Raw genomic sequence first — 20,734 nt, forward strand, 5'->3', positions numbered from 1 at the left:
TATTGCTGGGTATTCGTGTTAAGGTCAATCTTGGTTAAAATATTACATCATAAGATGACTGTATTATACGTTAATGTACGAATGGAAGTAGGACGTCAGATCACTTGAAGTTTGTTCTGGTAGTAATTAATTAATTTATTTATTTTATGCTCTCATGTTATGCCCAGTCTTACTAAAATATTTGCCCTTGTATCGACTTTAATACATGTAAACAAGAACAAATTACTTCTCTGAGCAAAGTAGGCCAATGGCGTATCTTTTTGTCTAGATCTTTTCTACAAGCAGCAGTTGTATAGCACATGCTGCATACTGGCAAAGTTTCTTTGTCACGACACACACATCAAAAAAAGTTTTACATCACCCTGGTTCCCAGAACTCCTGAAGATAGACGTTGACTGATGATATTGTATCGCAGACACAGTCCCTCTGCTGTTCAGAGATGTCACTACATCTGCCCAAAGATATAAACAACAATGCACGAGCAGCGTCTATTAGACGGAGGGAGCTCGACAACTGATCAGTTCCAAACATTCCATTAGAAAGGAGGTACATGGTTCGTGTTCTCTGTAGTTCAACCATGCCTAGACGGTCAATACCGGGGTTCGATCGCGTCCGCATTGTTACTTTGTGCCAGGAAGGGCTCTCAACAAGGGAAGTGTCCAGGCGTCTCGGAGTGAACCAAAACGATGTTGTTCGGACATGGAGGAGATACAGAGAGACAGGAACTGTCGATGACATGCCTCGCTCAGGCCGTCCAGGGGCCACTTCTGCAGTGGATGACCGGTACCTACGGACTGTGGCTCGGAGGAACACTGACGGCAACGCCACCATGTTGAATAATGTTTTTAGTGCAGCCACAGGACGTCGTGTTACGACTCAAACTGTGAGCAATAGGCTACATGATGCCCAACTTCTCTCCCGACGTCCATGGCTAGTTCCATCTTTGCAACCAAGATACCATGCAGCGTGGTACATATGGGCCCAACAACTTGGCGGATGGCATCATGTTCTCTTCATTGATGAGTGTCGCATATGCCTTCAAGTAGACAATCGTCGGAGACGTGTTTGGAAGCAACCCGGTCAGGCTGAACGCCTTAGACACACTGTCCAGCGAGTGCAGAAAGGTGAAGGTTCCCTGCTGTTTTGGGGTGGCATTATGTGGGGCCGACGTACGCCGCTGGTGGTCATGAAAGGCGCCGTAACGGCTGTACGATACGTGAATGCCACCCTCGGACCGATAGTGCAACCATATCGGCATTATATTGGCGAGGCATTGATCTTCACGGACAACAATTCGCTCCCCCATCGTGCACATCTTTTGAACGACTTCTCTCAGAATAACGAAATCGCTCGACTATGGTGGCCAGCATGTTCTCCAGGCATGAACCCTATTGAACATACCTGGGATGGATCGAAAACGGCCGTTTATGGACGCACGTGACCCACCAACCACGCTTAGGATCTACGCCGAATCGGCGTTGAAGGGTGGAAAAATCTCGACCAACAGTGCCTTGATGAACTTGTGGATAATGTGCCACTACGAATAAAGGCATGCATCAATGCAAGAAGACATGCTACTTACTGGGTGTTAGAGGTACCGGTGTGTACAGTAATCTGGACCACCACCTCTGAAGGTGGTACAACATGTAATGTATGGCTTCCATGATCAATAAAAAGTGCGGAAATGATGTTTATGTTGATCTCTATTCCAGTTTTCTGTACAGGTTCCGGAACTCTCGGAACTGTGGTGACGCAAAACTTTTTTTGATGTGCGTATATCATAGTTTGTTTCGAATTAATGTCTCTTTCTCCCGTCCTAGAGCTGATATTTCAATAGAGTTTGTCATCTGCAGCCTAAAAGGATATGTCTGAAGCACTGTGGTTTGTGTGGGACAAAAAAAGGTACCCACAATTTAAAACTTCTGTTGCTTGGTTATTTTGGACTTCGTTAACATACGGGCACAAATAACGAGCTTTAATAAAGAAAATATCATCTAAAGATGAAGAACTGGTTGCAGTTTTCGTGGATTGTCTGAACTATTCTAGGTGAATGGAAGTGGGGTTCCTGTAGATATGGCAATATGGCAGTAGCAGATTTACTGCGTTGTAATGTTCCACGACAGCTACAGCTTAACCTCTAACGGCCTCTTGTCGACGGGGTTTAGGAGTTAACCTCTCTCCCATTTGTCGAGTGCCAGCAGCTGTAGAGTGCTTCCGATCCGTTGACTTACGGTGAAAGCCGCTAGTGCAGGAGTGTGCGCGGGGGCTGACTTCCGCGATGGAGAAGCGGCAAGGTGATAGCGTGTTGTCGGTGAAGCACGCTATCGATCCCCGTACTCTCTGCCTGTCACCTGAGCTGCCAGCTGTAGTGGGCGCACGTGGGATCAGAACCGCGAGTAGACTGCCGAAGCGTGTTTGCTCGGGGCTAGATAGCCACCCGCACGGAAAACAGTTGCCACCGCCAACCACGGAAGCGTAGAGTTAACAAAAACGCCGCTCTCATCTACATTCATCTATGTCTGCTGTCCTTGCGTCGCTGTAAGGTTTTTCGCACGACGCGTCACCAAAATATGGTGTTTGTGATATTTTGTTTGTATCCTGCATGAACACAATTTTCGCGCTGGATCGGACCAGACCAGACGGGATTTCACAGGATATGCATCCTCAACCGCTGTACAGCCGAAAAATAAACACCTGTTATTCCTGCAAAAATTAATTTTGAAACACTGCAAAAACAGAAAAGCTTTTTGGTTGATGTAGTTTTCTTTTTGTCCGTCCTTCTCAGGCTTCTCTCGTCAGCAAGAGTGAGGAGCCGTGGCGAGGTGGGTACATGGGTTCCCGTCTGATCACCGAAGTTAAGCACCGTCGGGCGTGGCCAGTACTTCGCTGGGTGATCGATAGTCAAGGTACCCCAAGCGTTGGTGACATTCTCCCCTTCGCCTTTGCGGTAGATGGGGCAGGAGGGACTGTGGTAAGACCTGGTGGTCAAGGAAGGCAGGATTCGGTTACGATTGTGGACGTGGCCGTAATGAGGACTATTGGTTGGCTTTTCTTTTAATCACACACAATTTATTTAAAATCAACAACAAATTAAAATATTGGCAATAGTTTAAGAATTGTCTCACGGCTGAAGGCCTTAATGGCAATAAATTAAGAACTGATTTAACTTGCTGTAACTTACAATTACAGCTATTAAAACATAAAAGGCAACTGGCCGAGGTCTTAACGCTTCCTGTAAAAAAATACAATTCCCAAATCAAAATTTTAAGACAAGGAACGACACTCTCGCCTGAAGCCCTTAATGACAATAAATTAAGAATTGTTTCACGGCTGAAGGCCTTAATGGCAATAAATTAAGAATTGTTTAACTTGTTCCAACTTACAAACTACAGCCGTTAAAATATTGAAAACAAATCACCAAGGTCTTAAACGTTAACTGCCAAAATACAATTGCCACATTAGAATTTTAAGACAAGTAGTAACAGTCACGGCTGAAGGCCTTTAACGCCAATAATGACAATTATTAAAAAAATTTAACAAACATACTGTCAAACAGGAAGGCAATAGCAAAAGTTAATTTAAAAGACAGGCAACTGATCACCAAACAGGTGAGACAAATGATGGTAACTTGGCAATACAATAAAAAAATAATAACACGATAATAAAACACAAGGGCTAGTCACAGACGGTGCTCCAGGTATCGACCTCTGAATAGGTCAGACCAAAAACACTTTCGCGAGCGATGGGAAAGGCAGCCAAGGCATTCACTTCACAAGATTGTAACTCAGACTAGTGGCAGTCTAGCAGATGACTAATGATAATCTGCTGAAGCTACCTAACGTCCGATAACCGATGCAACGATGGGACACCACTCCCAAGTCGGAACTGGCGGTCAGCACTACGTCCTCAGAATGCTGTGTTTACAGCGTCCGAAAGGAGAAAGGAACCACTATTATCAGAGTAGGAGAAAACCAACCGACCTGAAAATCAAGGAAACTGTCAAAACTACACACCTTACCGGAAAGCAGCGGCAGGGCGAGAAAACGTACACTGCTGTTACATAAAACTAATGTCCAAGCCAGGTCACCAGGCAGGAATAATACCGCTAGTTGAAATTAACTAATAGTAACACATAGAACGCAGCAATTAGTGACAAGAGGTCAAGGAAAGCTAATCAGATCCGCCTCCCCAAGCACTCCTCTCGCTGCTCTTCGTCTCAGCGACACTGCGAGTAGCAACATGAACCCAAGTCACTGGAGAATCGCGAGATATCACAATAGTGGAGGTTTCACTGCTAGGATTAAAATCCACTCAACTTAAAGCTTGTTCGGTCTGGTTGACGAGTAGGTCATATACCCCGCGACCACAGCCCTTCCATTCGACAGTGCATGCGTGCCGCCAGTGGTCCCGGCGTGTTGTCGCACTGCCCTCTTGGCTCCTCCAGAGTCCCCAACCGATCTGCTCACTCACACGACCCGGAAGAACATCGACGCCACCCCAAAGATGGGGCCACAGTTACTACGTGTCGATAACGCCGCAGCTGCCACTAGTGGACAGGAAACACTTGCGAAACCAAGTGGCGCCAGTCAACACAAAAAGTATACAAACAACCGCAACCATGTCAACTAAACGATACAGTCTGGCCTCCAACAGAGGAAGGACGGAAACCTGCAAAAGCACCAATTCGAGCCGCAGCATGGCTCAGGTGGCGTGAAATCCCTGATCACCAGTTTTAGAGACAAATGTCCTAGATTCAATTCCAAAGTTCTCCGAAGAGTCTCGTGAATTGAGGGCATGCGACACTGTGAACCGTCCGTCTGATGGGGATGCTAAGCTCATAGGGCACTTCAGTGCTATTCTACGGGAGTAGGCTATGTGGCTGGGGCCGCATTTCACCTTCTCCCTTCTCTCATCATCTTCAACATGAACATGACACTACGCTGCACACAGACACCCATCAGTCACCTCAGATACACTTACGTACACAGCTCTCCCACTTAGCTAAGGTTACGAAAAACCTTTCCAATTAGGCGGCTGAACTTGCCCCTCGGGATCAAACAATACTCATTACTGTACTGTAACAAGAATGACAGGGCATGTAGGCCACTGGACTGACCAGTTCTCGCTGCTTCCGTCACGGACGCTTTGGGAATACGTTAGAGGCTCCGTCACTGGGCGCGGCTGCTTGGGCAGCCCTGAACACTCACTGCTTTGGTCAGCTGCTGCGGTGTTCAAAAAATGGTTCAAATGGCTCTAAGCACTACGGGACTTAACTTCTGAGGTCATCAGTCCCCTAGACCTTAGAACTACTTAAACCTAACTAACCTAAGGACATCACACACATCCATACCCGAGGCAAGATTCGAACCTGCGACCGTAGCGGTCGCGCGGTTCCAGACTGTAGCGCCTAGAACCGCTCGGCCACACCGGCCAGCCTGCTGCGGTGTCTCTTCAAGGCGTGAGGCCTGGCTGAGCACTACAGACAGCGAGGCAAGGAGTGTCGGCACGTTGCCGCTGTTGGCAGCGTCTGGGGCAGCCTGGAACGACGAAGCCTCACTGCCCTCGGCTGTGTCAGCGTTTCCGAGACAGGCTGCTGCGCGTACGTTGCAAGTGTAGGACAGACCTCGCTCGCTCAGCTAGGCAGACTAACTGAACTCGTAACTGGGTATTTACGTACAAACGAGAATTGCACCTTCTACTGGAGTCCGCTGTTATGGGGTCTTACTGATTACCTGTACTACAACTAACGGAAGTCCATAGGCCTACTACTAATCTACTACAGCTGCACTAAGCACAAGTAAACTACAATGAAGCGCCAAAGAAACTGGTATAAGCATGCGTATTCAAACACAGAGATATGTAAACACGCAATTGTTAGATCGGTTACTGCTGCTAAATTGGCACATTACCAAGATTTAAGTGAGATTGAACGTGGTGTTATAGTCGGCGGAGGAGCGATGTGACACAGCATCTCCAACGTAGTGATGAAATGGGGATTCTCCCATACGACCGTTTTACGAGTGTACCGTGTCAGGAATTCGATAAAGCATCAATTATCCGACATCGCTGCGGCCGGAAAAAGATACTGCAAGAACGAGACCAACGACGAATTAAGACAATCGTTCAACGTGACAGAAGCGCAAACCTTCCGCAAATTTCAGCAGATTTCAGTCCTGAGCCATCAACAAGTGTCAGCTTGCGAACCATTCCATGAAACATTATCCATATGGGCTTTCGGAGCCGAAGACCCACTCGTGTACCCTTGATCACTGCACGACACAAAGCTTTACGCCTCGCCTGGGTCCTTCAACACCGACATTGGACTGTTGATGACTGGAAATATGTTGCCTGGTCGAACGAGCCTCGTTTCAAATTGTATCGAGCAGTTGGACGTGTACGGGTAGGAGACAACCTCATGAAGCCATGGAACCTGCATGTCAGAAGGGGGCTGTTCAAGCTAGTGGAGGTTCTGTAATGGTGTGGGGCGTGTGCAGTTGGAGTGATATGGGACCCCTGATACGTCTAGATATGACTCTGACAGGTGACACGTACGTAAGCATCCTTTCTGATGACCTGCATCCATTCGTGTATTCGTGTCCATTGTGCATTGCGATGGACTTGGGCAATTCCAGTAGGACAATGAGACACCCCACACGTCCAAAATTGCTACAGAGTGGCTCCAGGAACACACTTCTCAGTTTAAACATTTCCGCTGGCCACGAAATTCCCCAGACATGAACATTATTGATCATATCTGGGATGCCTTGCAACGTGCTATTCAGAACTCAACCCCTCCTACTCTACAGATATATGGACAGCTCTGCAGGATTCATGGTGTCAGTTCCCTCCAGCAGTACTTCAGACATTAGTCGAATCCACCCCTCGTCGCGTTGCGACACTTCTGCATTCTCGCGGGGGCCCTACACGATATTAGGTAGGTGTACCAATTTCTTGGCTATTCAATGTATGTTTTACATATGTTTAAGATATTTCACACGGATTTATACACATATTTCACCTGTATCTCTGGAGAATTCCGCCCTGCAATTTCGTTTTTACGCAGCCTAATGTTTGATAACGTCGTACCTCGTGAACTATGTGCTGTACATCCGGTAGTATACAGGTATGTCACTATTGTCTGCAAACTGTGTTGCAATTAGAGATAGTAGTAAAAAGCTAATTAATTAAAACGTAATGGATGATGTGGTAGTTTCTCAAGTATCTTAATGTTTAAGATGTCATATCTCCTGAGCTATGTGTCGAACAACGATATACAGGGTGTTACAAAAAGGTACGGCCAAACTTTCAGGAAACATTCCTCACACAAAAATAAAGAAAAGATGTTACGTGGACATGTGTCCGGAAACGCTTAATTTCCATGTTAGAGCTCATTTTAGTTTGTTCTTCCACCTACGCTCAATGGAGCATGTTATCATGATTTCATACGGGATACTCTACCTATGCTGCTGGAACATGTGCCTTTACAACTACGACACAACATGTGGTTCATGCACGATGGAGCTCCCGCACATTTCAGACGAAGTGTTCGTACGCTTCTCAACAACAGATTCGGTGACCGATGGATTGGTAGAGGCGGACCAATTCCATGGCCTCCACGCCCTCCTGACCTCAACCCTCTTGAATTTCATTGATGGGGGCATTTGAAAGCTCTTGTCTACGCAACCCCGGTACCAAATGTAGAGACTCTTCGTGCTCGTATTGTGGACGGCTGTGATACAATACGCCATTCTCCAGGGCTGCATCAGCGCATCAGGTACTCCATGCGACGGAGGGTGGATGCATGTATCCTCGTTAACGGAGGACATTTTGAACATTTCCCGTAACAAAGTGTTTGAAGTCACGCTAGTACGTTCTGTTGCTGTGTGTTTCCATTCCATGATTAATGTGATTTGAAGAGAAGTAATAAAAGGAGCTCTAACATGGAAAGTAAGCGTTTACGGACACATGTCCACATAACATATTTTCTTTCTTTGTGTGTGAGGAGTGTTTCCTGAAAGTTTGGCCGTACCTTTTTGTAACACCCTGTATTTTTCTAGGTACATTCTGCGGTATTCGTCGGTGCTATCTGCGTGATGTATTGTGAATAGAGTTAGCAGTAAATCATCTTTGTGTAAGAGGTCGTCAGCGAGAAGAAGATTCGCAGAGATTCGAAATTATAGGTTTGTTGCAAGTCACTAAGCGCTCTAATTCTCAAATACTGGATGACTAAAGTATGGCTATTCGCGCGTCGTAGATTGTTCTCACCCCCACAGAGACCGCCCCATTAGCTGAAAGGCCAGCGCGTTGGAATGCCATGCACGGGGCCCGGGTTCGATTCCCGGCTGGGGCGGGAGATTTTCTCAGGACTGGGTGTTGTGCTGACATCATCATCATTTCATCCCCATTGTCGACGCACAAGTCGCCCAATGTGGCGTCGCACTCAATAAGACTTACACGTGGCGGCCGAACTTCCTGACTGGGAACTCCCGACCACTGACGCCTTATGATCATTTGCAATACCCCCACAGAAATTCTTTCGAGACAGTAAGCGTTATGTCTACCACACTTGTTGAAATCGGTCCGCTGGTAATGAGGAGCTGTGGAACATTTATACATCAACACATATATACAAATACACGGTGATCAGAAACAGTAAGAAAATCTTGTAATGGTATTACAGCGTCGGTTTCCTGAGAAATAATTGTTAAGAAAATAATTCGGTACATTGCGCAGTTTCCGTGTTAATTAGCATCGAAGTTTGTAAATCACACAACTCCGCGCGCAAATTCACGCGGCCCGCGAGAGGCGGTGTAGTAAAACATGTTTTTCGCTCGGTTTCCTAAGACCGAACAAAAGAGCGATAGAAAAACTGGACTGGGGACGGTAATAAGGGTCAAAGGCTGACCAGTCTCGTGCACTATCATCTACGCTAATAGAACAACGGACACTAAATGAGTCTTACGGATCGCTTCAGTGTGCGCCTTATTGGCTACCTTCAATGCTAATTAACTCGGAAACGGCGCAATGTATCGAATTTTTTTCTTGACAATTACTTCTCAGCACAACCTCCCCTGCAACACCCTTACAAGTTTTTCACGCTGTTTTTGACCACCCTCTGCACATACGTCCGTTTTTGTACTATTTACGGATGACGAATTCTCCATGCAACTGGTTTAACTGACAGGTTCTGCGTTCATATGTCAGAAGAATATCCTCTACACATGCTAAGAGAACTTTCTTATGTCTGTTTGCTGTCCACATCGTGTTATATTTCAAGCTGTATAGCTTCGCTTGATGTTTGATGCTATCAAATAGGTTCACAACAAGAAGCGGCTGTGATGCTATCAAACAGGACCACAACGAGAAGCAGCTTTGACATTCGCAAACTAATTTACGTATGTAAAACTGTGTGTAGCCCAAATGCTTTTCAGGTAGCGTATTCAGATGTCATGGTTAACGGTTAACACGTAAATCATTTTAACATCCATTTAATACGAACGTCTTGTTCCTCTTTCGGTTAGAGCTATGATTTCGAATTGTTACTGAGAATACAGCTTTGTCCTAACAGTTGCCTAGATAGATTTTTAATTTGTCTCACTAGTCTTAAGATTTAGTTCCGTCTTACACGTTTGTTTCCGGTTAACGACTCATTTTAGACTACGATACGCAGAGAAACGCCGAACTCAGTGTTCTTGCATTAAAAGTACGATGCCGAGCGTTACGGGGAACTTTCCTTAGGGAGCATATGTAGAAGTAGGAAATAGCATTTGGACGTCCCGTTGCTTTGTAATTCCTGCTGAATCCGTCCGGCGACGTACACCATTTAGTCCTGCGCTCAGTAGCATACTCTGGACTTCCCAATAAATTTCTCCACTTGTTCTGAAGTCCAGGATATGCTACTGACGTCTTTTTCTTGGTCATGGCGAACAAGAGGAAGCCAGTGGATGTACAGAACGAGTGTTGGAATCTCGAACTGGCCAACCACTGTGTTCTCACAACACTCCTGTTGTGTTAACAAGACGTGCTTCAGTCTTTTTTGGTAGCAGAGTATCCGCACCCGTGAGGGCTGCCGTCAGAAACGTGCAAGTCCGTGACAACTCGCGACTGTTCTCTGAATCCACTCACCTTGTTTCTTCCAAAGATGTCTGTCCGCTGCAGTGGCCTCGTACAGAATTTTGACCGTAATTATGACAACTGTGGGCAACGGCCTTGCCGCAGTGAATACACCGGTTCCCATCAGATCACCGAAGTTAAGCGCTGTCGGGTGTGGCCGGCACTTGGATGGATGATCATCCGGGCCGCCATGAGCTGTTGCCGTTTTTCTGGGTGCACTCAGCCTCGTGATGCCAATTGAGGAGCTACTCGACCGAATAGTAGCGGCCCCGGTCACAGGAAACCATCGTAACGATCGGGAGAGCGGTATGCTGACCACACGCCCCTGCTACCCGCATCTTCAGCTGAGGATTACACGGCGGTCGGATGATCCCGATGGTCCACTTGTGGGCTGAAGACGGAGTGCTTCTTTCACGATAACTGTAGGAAATCTTTGACTAAGAGCACACAGTTTTTCTTTTTTATTTATTTCTGTGGTTTATGATCACAACACAATGGCACTACTGTATAGACGATGTGTTGCGTAACATATCATTTACTTTTAAAATTCTGAAATGACTCTCAGACTAAATCTTTAATTATTTCTAACTCTTGTACGCGACTGCAAAATAATTACCAGTGGGTGGTTCAGTCTTTTTAATGCAATGATTAAAGATTTTAACAAACAATTGCCGATAGCCACCATAGGTCCGACCATCCACTGTGCCCACCTCTCCCAGACTGACGCCACCAGCAAATAAACCTGAGTTCCTGGCGAGACAGGGGAGAGTATGTCTTAAGCGTTTTAGATAATCACAGCAAAGGGAATTTCGTGCTACTATACATAGTGGAGCCTTGCTTGGCCAACAGCAAGAGAAGGCACTGTTCCCACATGGATGACGTGCCGCATCAACAGAGTGCCACGCTGGAGCCTCCAAATGTCATCCCATCCAGACTGTAGGTCTTGGGACATATTACACCATGTTATGAATACCTAATATCCATTTTAACACAGATTTTATACACTTTCCAACGGAACCAGTCCAGATTTGACCTTAAGTGAGTCAAGAAAGCCGCCGAAAATCTAAACCTGGACGGTCGGTCTGGATCCTTGTGAACACGACTCACTGTCTCACACTGAGCAACAACGCTCTCTGTCATGTCCTTCTCGGTACAGACCTACGTGTGTACTTCAAACGGACTGCAGCTGCTGCCCTGATTCGACGTAAATGTAATTTCAATGCTCTCAGAAAAACTATGATATTTCAGTAGAAGTAAACAAATTTCATAACAGTCAAATGGCTCTGAGCACTATCGGACTTAACATCTATGGTCATCAGTCCCCCAGAACTTAGAACTACTTAAACCTAACTAGCCTAAGGACATCACACAACACCCAGTCATCACGAGACAGAGAAAATCCCTGACCCCGGGCTCATAACAGTCTTTCGTGTATATGTCTCCATAGTCGCTGACGGAAATGTTCCTGCGAGCACTTGGTTTTGTGCTTCTGCTATTAGCTGATTTCGGCCCCTTGGGCACCTTCAAGCTACCTCTGTCATGGAAACTGTAGTCACATACAATTTCTATCCTCACACTTGTGTGGCGGAATTTCCATCTAATTTTGTCCTTCATAAATCTATCTTATGATCATAGTGGTAGCGGATGCGACTATGACAGTTTTGGATCCCGCGTGAAAAATGAGAGGAATGCAACCTTTCAGTAGATTTTGTAACTGTGCCTGAATACGGCCTGTGACGCGGTCAAAGTCTTAAAATAAATATTTTGACTGTAAGACGTTGAGCACGTCATGTGTAGTTTTGATTTTAAAATGTTGACCATAACATGTGTAGTTTTATTTGAGATGTGAAATTAATGAACTTTAATGTAGTGTACGCCGAGACAATGGCAAAACTTGGATTTCTTTCGTTTTGCATGCGGAGTTCACATCGGTGAGAGTTGTGTCCGTTATCATCATAGTCGTAAGAGACCTTCATTATTTATGAGATGGATTATTTCACAGTTTTTCACTGTGACAGACGTAGCTTGAAAATTACCAAAGGGCAAAATTAGCAAATAACAAAGTCATAAAATAAAGTCGTATTAAAATTTTTAATTAGAATAAAATTCTAGACAGCGCACAGTAATTTATTTTTATTTTAAAAAGTGACTGGGTTCGATCTGAGTGAAATCGTCTTCAGACCAGTTACGCCATTGTGACTGTTAGAGACAGTGGCATGGAGTGGGGAAAGTATTGGGAATGAGCGAAGATGAACTTTCTGAGCAGTTCCCAGAGCCGTTCCTGCACCGTGCCACCGCCTCCAACAGTAATAAGGAGTAACTGGTCTGAAGATGATCTTACACAGATCGAAATCATACACCTTTTAATCTGGCCGGTGTGGCCGTATGGTTCTAGGCGCTTCAGTCTGGAACCGCGTGACGGCTACGGTCGCAGGTTCGAATGCTGCCTCGGGCATGGATGTGTGATGTCCTTAGGTTAGTTAGGTTTCAGTAGTTCTAAGTTCTAGGGGACTGATGACCACAGATGTTAAGTCCCATAGTGCTCAGAGCCATTTGAGTCACCTGTTAAAATAAAAATAAGTTATTGTACATCTACATCTACATCTACATTGATACTCCGCAAGCCACCCAACGGTGTGTGGCGGAGGGCACTTTACGTGCCACTGTCATTACCTCCCTTTCCTGTTCCAGTCGCGTATGGTTCGCGGGAAGAACGACTGTCTGAAAGCCTCCGTGCGCGCTCTAATCTCTCTAATTTTACATTCGTGATCTCCTCGGGAAGTATAAGTAGGGGGAAGCAATATATTCGATACCTCATCCAGAAACGCACCCTCTCGAAACCTGGCGAGCAAGCTACACCGCGATGCAGAGCGCCTCTCTTGCAGAGTCTGCCACTTGAGTTTATTAAACATCTCCGTAACGCTATCACGGTTACCAAATAACCCAGTGACGAAACGCGCCGCTCTTCTTTGGATCTTCTCTATCTCCTCCGTCAACCCGACCTGGTACGGATCCCACACTGATGAGCAATACTCAAGTATAGGTCGAACGAGTGTTCTGTAAGCCACCTCCTTTGTTGATGGACTACATTTTCTAAGCACTCTCCCAATGAATCTCATCCTGGTACCCGCCTTCCCAACAATTGTAGGCTAAGTGGTCAAGACTGTTTCTTCAATTAATAGTGCCTCTCGACCGCTGCTGTTTCCGTGAACGACATATAAAAAAATTATAAAATAAACTGTTTATTTCAAAAATAAAAATGAAAAAAAAGGTTCAAATGGCTCTGAGCACTATGGGACTTAACTTCTAAGGTCATCAGTCCCCTAGAACTTAGAACTACTTAAACCTAACTAACCTAAGGACATCACAAACATCCATGCCCGAGGCAGGATTAGAACCTGCGACCGTAGCGGCCACGCGGTTCCACAGTGTAGCGTCTTTAACCGCTTGGCCACACCGGCCGGCAATAAAAATGTATGGAAATGACTTCTCTCGAGAAATTTGACATTCTTCTTGAAAATACGTTTAATACTGTTTCGTTGTTATGCTAGTAAGCGATGTGAAGAATTCTCTTTTACGGTATGCAGCCGTTGCTCAAAAGATTTGTTTTAAACAATTAAATCAATATCGTAATTATTTATTTTGGGAATATTTTGTGAATATTTTCTGCTTTCTTGTTGCTAATTGTTTTTATACGTCTTGAAAAGTTGTTACTTTCAACGATTTAACAGTATACAGGTGACAGGCGTATTTCAGGTCCGTGTGACGAAACAATCTTTAAATATCTGTTACTACTCCCCTTGCCTAGCAATAGAATTCTGAATTAATGGAAGTACGGTTTTCTATCCGGACTCAGACTTGCATACGCAAAGCGTGACTCTCATTTCATTTCTGAAGTTTTTGGTTATGAGTATGTTATTAGTTGTCCCCAGTCGCAACGTTTTACTTTTCTATTTTCTTACGACGTGATCTGTGGGTATAACTGCATTTCAAGGACTGGGGGATGCTTTTACATTTGCTTGACTTTGTCCCTCCGTTTACTCTCATACTGTGTGTCATCTGTATCGATGAAAAACTGCAACTTTCAAACTCACACTCCCCGAAATTTGTCACATTACATTAATAAGAAGACAGCGTTCTGCAATAATTATTCGGCAGGTGCAAGTTTTGTTCGAAGAACTGGGTCTATTAGTCATCGTTCTAAATGTCGTGACGGAAGATAAATGCGCCCGCTAAACTTGTTTGATAAAGAAATGAATTACCTAGCCGCAAACTCGTAGTTGTAACTCACGTACAGTTCTACTGACGTAAAATATGTTCGACACATTCATAAAATGGACAGTAAACAGATATTCAGCTCCTTTGGATGCTATGAGGCTCAAGTCATACAACCTCTGTTTTCGTCTCTTGTACTATAACGTAAGTGTTGTAACCTAACGATACTAACAGACATCATTTCAGTACAACATTTTATTCAAAATGCTAGATAACCCAGGCGTTTTCTAGAAACTAAAAATGAACGAAGACAGAAAATAAAAGCGTTAAGATTGAATTTAGGCTTGATGGTTGGCTGAAATACAAAATAGAAGACGGTATGTAGTCTGGATACAATATAGCGACAAAGACAGCCAATAGATTCATGGAAATTGAAAGTACAATACCCAGAGCTGCATCACCAGTAGTGAGGTGAATAACAAGTCCACAGCTCAAGCCTAAGGGTTTCGCCACAGATGCTGAGTACAGAGATTGTGAGCTGCTGACAGATGCTGTCCGCTGACTGCAGGCTGTGGTTGCTTGGGATGTATTTTTGTTGGCCGGTTTACTTGCACTTGCTTCCACCATTTCACCACACTGGGTCAACAAAGATAAGTCGCAGTTGCAGGATCTTTCCCAGGAAGGTTGAATTTCTTCTTAAACATTCGCCTGGTATCCTACATCCATCTCACAAAACGGAGACAACGTTCGCTTGTTAGTTATACGGAAATCAACAGTCTCTCTATCTTTTCCGCTTATACATTTTTCCTTAAACGTTCCAGTAATTTCTTGGGAACAATTCCTGGCAGTACTGGGATTAAATAATCCTTCGCCAGCCTCTGCGGCTCAACACAGAGGAGATAAGCAAACCTGTCACAAAATGATATTCATAAAGGTATAGACGGAAAATAAAAAATTGTAAACTTTTTTTTTATTTCCTGTTCTTCAGGAGGTGCTCACACAGCCATCTTATTTGTGTGTGGAGTGTCAGTCATGGCTATATGAACATGAGGACACCATCCAGTCCCCGAGCAGAGAAAATCTCCTACCTGGTCGGGAAATGGTGGCCTTTTGCAGCCAATCGATGATTATTTGACGCTGCAGCTCAGTTTCGACGTGCACCTGACAAAGATATTAAAGAGGGGAAATGTCGATACCAGGCATAAAGTCTTTGCGAATTTCATTCTGTGTACTTGGTTGGGCAGTAATTATGCCTCGCAGACAGGAGCGTGAACAATATACGCAGATGTCAGCATCTGAGAGCAAACCTGAAGTTTTGCTCAAAGAAGCCGGTTGTAGTAATCGGCGAATCGCTCGATACTTGAACAGGAGTGATGCCACTATTCGATGATATTGGCAGGAACACAGCGCCAGGAAGGAAACTGTCGACCTAGGGAGACGACAGAATCAAAAGACCAAGCAATCATCAGAACCGCACACAGACCCCCAGATTCATCATTATCATCAGTCGGATGTGCATCTGGTGCTTCAGCGACCACAGCTCACAGAAAGTGGGCTGAGCTCACGACACCCCTTGCGCCCTCTACCATTGACCTCTGTACACCAACAAGCCCGTCTGCAATGGTGTCGGCCACATTCGGCCAGGAACCTCATTGACAGGAACGGAAATGTCTTCAGTGAAGAATTCCGCTTCGAACAGAGAGCCGATGACCTGCTGGAGGCACCCCGGACATCCTGGAGACCGATGGGATACCAACCTAATTGTCGTGCGCTTTAGGGCCCCGACACGCACGAGTGATGGTCTCGGATTCTTCTTCTGTTTTATAGCAGGACCCCTTTGGTTGTCATCCCCGGCATCCTTACAGTTCAGCTACACGTCGACGATATTCTACCCCCAGTTTTGTTGCCCTCATGGCAAGCCATCCTGGGTTTACACTTCAGCAAGATAATGCCCGTCCGGGCACTGCGAGGATTTCTACTGTTTGTCTTTGTGGTTGCCTCACCCTACCTTGGCCAGCAAGCCCCAATAGAGAATTTTTGGAGCATTGTGGGCAAGGCCCTCCAACCATTTCGGAATTTTGATGATTTAAACCACCAATTGAACATAATTTGGTATGATGTCTTTCAGGAGGACTCACAAGACTCTGTTAATCAGTGCCGCACCAAATAATTGTTTGTATAAAGGGCACAGGTGAACCATTGCAATTACTTGCCCAACTTGTAAGGATCTTTCTCTTGAATAAATCACTCAAGTTTTCTCAAATTTCATTTCCTTGTTTGTCTGTACCTGTACACAACATCTACAGATTTCCGTACTATTCGGATAATTCCTTCGTGGTGCGTCGATGTTTTTTTTCTTCGAGTGTACGTTTCTCAGATCTAACAATGTAATAAAACATTTCTACATGTAACTTCAGATGATTCAGTTACACTGTAACATAACACAACATCACTCACGTATTAATGGTAACTTACACACGGAACGGTTGTCTATGTAACAAGGATTTCTCTTTTGGAACGCCCAAGCACAACATACAGTTATTTTACATAAAATTACTGATACAATGAGACCAACTGTTTCTCTGTCGTGGTTGGATGAGCATCAGAGAAATGTTCTCCCCTACGTCACAGCCACGAAATGAACGGCTGGGGAGAACACGTTCCAATAAAAGAGACACTTGAGCGATCCTGCGGTAAGGACACAGCTACTCTGCGGCGTTTTTATGTTTACGCCATGTGTCGGCTCTTAGATCAGACACTGATGAATGAAAACATGAAGACCACCGGCGTAATAGCGTGGTTGTCCGCCTCCGGAACGCAATACAGCAGTGATCCTGGGCGGCATAGATTCGATAAGTACTTTCTACAATTCCGGTGGTATGTGAAACCAGATGTACAGGCAGTTCCTGTAAATAACCGGCCGGTGGTTTGTGGAAGCAGAGCTGATGCCCAACAGCATACTAGTTGTAAGCCACCGGGTCCAGATCAGGTAAGTACAGGGACCAAACCACAAGTGAGATCATTCCTGCTATGTACCACGAATTTGGCCTTATGAGATGGATACTTGTCGTGCTGAATGTTGCCATCGCCTTCGAGGAAACCATCAAGCATGAAGGGATGCAGGTGGTCCACAGTAATATGCAAACAATCCACAGCTGCCTTCGATTACTAGCACGGTTCACATGGAAGCCCAAGTGAATGTCTCTCATACCATTATACGGTACTTGCTCCCACCGGCCTGTGTATGAACAAGTGACATGTTTCCATTTCTCAAATGGCCAGTCTCGATGATCCTCTGCCTTCTGCAATTGCAGTTAATGATGTCGTTGGGTCAACTGTTCACGTAGCAGTCATCTGCTGCGGAACCCATCTTCAACAATGTGCGCATGACGGTATGTTGTGGAACACTTGTGTCTGAACCAGTACTGTGCTCTGGCGACAGATCTGCAAGATCGTCAGCTATTCTAGTTTACAGAGTGGGCAGGACTCCTAACTGCTCGTTCTGTGGTGAGGCGTGGACGTCCAACATCTTGTCGGCCACTCCTGGTTACACAATCCTTCAATAACTTTCAACTATAGAGTTAATGCAGCGACTGCTTACCAAAAAGGAAGTCGTGGTTTCATATCGCTGAGCTTTATTAAAAGTTAATAAAATGGCGATAACTGTTAAGAAACTAAGCCTGATGACCTAAGGCCAGTACGGATACATTTAGGGAGCTCTTGCGAAAGTCAGCTCTCTCCGTTCCTCCAAGAGATCCACAGCGCTGTAGACATCTGCGCTCAGGCTGGTGCCATGTTCATTTACTTCAGAAAGGCATCTGATGTAGTCCCTCCCCAACCAGAAAAGAAAAGTTTGTCGACTGTCGGACCAACTTCGTGACTGAATTCATGACTTCCTTGCGTAAGGAATTCAACGCCGTCTTAATGGAACAAAGTCGGCATATGCAATTTAATGAGTAAACTGAGAAAGTAACGGACACCACACATTACTGATGCAGTGCCCCTTGCCCATTACCCATATTGCTCGTAGTATTTCGCCGATTCCCGTAAGAGCTCGAGCTTGGTGTGAATGTGCACTCATTGGATCGTTGGCCATCATCACCAATGGGACGTGTCCTAAAGAAGACACCACATGTATAATTAAGGCGATGGCAGTCAATGATCCATTCAATGCAGATGCACATTAAGCTCGAACTCTTAGTAGAGTAATGATGCTAATAAACAGAGACACTGCATCAGTAGTTTGCGATGTAAGGTGAGAATTTGGATCCGACGGGAGGCGTGCTAGGGTAGTCCGTGCAGGTATGGTGACTACTGTGTCCAGGTGGCGTAGCTGTCAGCGCATCTGCCTAGTAAGCACGAGACCCGGGTTGGAATCAGAGGCCGGCTCAAATTTTCAACTTGTCCCGTCGATTTAAACAATATCCATTGGTAGTCAATACCTAATTGCTTTCTGTCTTGATTCTTAGTGGTTACATGATCTAAATGGTGTCTGTTCTTTCGGTTAGGACCGAAAGAATAGACACTGTACGTATATACACTACTTGTCATTAAAACTGCTACACCAAGAATAAATGCAGATGATAAACGGGTATAAATTGGACAAACTGACATGTGATTACATTTTCACGCAATTTGGGTGCATAGATCCTGAGAAATTACAACCCAGAACAACTACCTATGGCCGCAATAACGGCCTTGATACGCCTGGGCATTGAATCAAACAGAGATTGCATGGCATGTACAGGTACATCTGCCCAGGCAGCTCCAACATGATACCACAGTTCATCAAGAGTAGTGACTGGCGTATTGTGACGAACCAGTTGCTCGGCCACCATTGACAGAGAGGTTTTCAGTTGGTGAGAGATCTGCAGAATGTGCTGGCCAGGGCAGCAGTCAAACATTTTCTGTATCCAGAAAGGCCCGTACAGGACCTGCAACACGCGGTCGTCCATTGTCCTGCTGAAATGTACGGTTTCGCGGGGATCGAATGAAGGGTAGAGCCACGGGTCGTAAAACATCTGAAATGTAACGTCCACTGTTCAAAGTGCCGTCAATGCGAACAAGAGGTAACCGAGACGTGTAACCAATGGCACCCCATACCATCACACCGGGTGATACGTCACAACGGCGATGACGAATACACGCTTCCAATGTGCGTTCACCGCGATGTCGCCAAACACAGATGCGACCATCATGATGTTGTAAACAGAACATGGATTCATCCGAAAAAATGACGTTTTGCCATTCGTGCACCAAGATTTGTCGTTGAGTACACCATCGCAGGCGCTCCTGTCTGTGATGGCCGCCATGGTGGCCGTGCGGTTCTAGGCGCTACAGTCTGGAACCGCGCGACCGCTAAGATCGCAGTTTCGAGTCCTGCTTCGCGCATGGATGTGTGTAATGTCCTTAGGTTAGTTAGGTTTAAGTAGTTCTAAGTTCTAGGGGACTGATGACCTCAAAAGTTAAGTCCCATAGTGCTCAAAGCAATTTGAACCATTTGTCTGTGATCCAGCGTCAAGGGTAACCGCAGCCATGGTCTCCGAGCTGATAGCCCATGCTGCTGCAAACGTCGTCGAACTGTTCGTGCAGATGGTTGTTGCCTTGCAAACGTCCCCCATCTGTTGATTCAGGGATGGAGACGTGGCTGCATGATCTGTTACAGCCATGCGGATAAGATGCCTGTCATCTCGACTACTAGTGATACGAGATCGTTGGGATCCAGCACGGCGTTCCGTATTACCCTCCTGAACCCACCGATTCCAGTCATTGGATCTCGACCAACGCGAGCAGCAATGTCGCGATACGATAAACCGCAATCGCGATAGCCTACAATCCGACCTTTATCAAAGTCGGAAACGTGATGGTACGCATTTCTCCTCCTTACACGGTGTTCAAAAATGGCTCTGAGCACTATGGGACTTAACATCTGAGGTCTTTTTGGGATTCAGTAATTGAAGAATCTGTGGAGATCAACTGGACAAGGCTTGGGTTCAAATGGCTCTGAGCACTATGGAACTTAACATATATGGTCACCAGTCCCCTAGAACTTAGAACTACTTACACCTAACTAACCTAGGGACATCACACAACACCCAGTCATCACGAGGCAGAGAAAATCCCTGACCCCGCCGGGAATCGAACCCGAGAACAAGGCTTGGGACCCGGTGATTTCTGTAAGAGAGTTTGTTCATAATCTGACATTTGTTTTTAGCGACACAAGCCCACATTCAGACAGAGGGCTGTCCCCTAGAACTTAGAACTACTTAAACCTAACTAACCTAAGGACATCACACACATCCATGCCCCAAGCAGGATTCGATCCTGCGCCCGTAGCGGTCACGCGGTTCCAGACTGAAGCGCCTAGCACCGCACGGCCACACCGACCAGCCTTACACGAAGCATC

General features: G+C 45.6%; 1 protein-coding gene and 1 pseudogene across 2 annotated transcripts in view; both read left to right on the top strand.

The window, feature by feature from the left end:
- The window catches only part of LOC126483878 (high affinity cAMP-specific and IBMX-insensitive 3',5'-cyclic phosphodiesterase 8A), a 1,729,999-nt gene that overhangs the window by 410,936 nt on the left and 1,298,329 nt on the right, over positions 1-20,734 (top strand). The window lies entirely within an intron of this gene.
- LOC126485678 (5S ribosomal RNA) lies at positions 10,200-10,317 on the top strand (annotated as a pseudogene).

Source organism: Schistocerca serialis, chromosome 6 (assembly GCF_023864345.2).
Source record: "Schistocerca serialis cubense isolate TAMUIC-IGC-003099 chromosome 6, iqSchSeri2.2, whole genome shotgun sequence".
NCBI lineage: Eukaryota > Metazoa > Arthropoda > Insecta > Orthoptera > Acrididae > Schistocerca > Schistocerca serialis.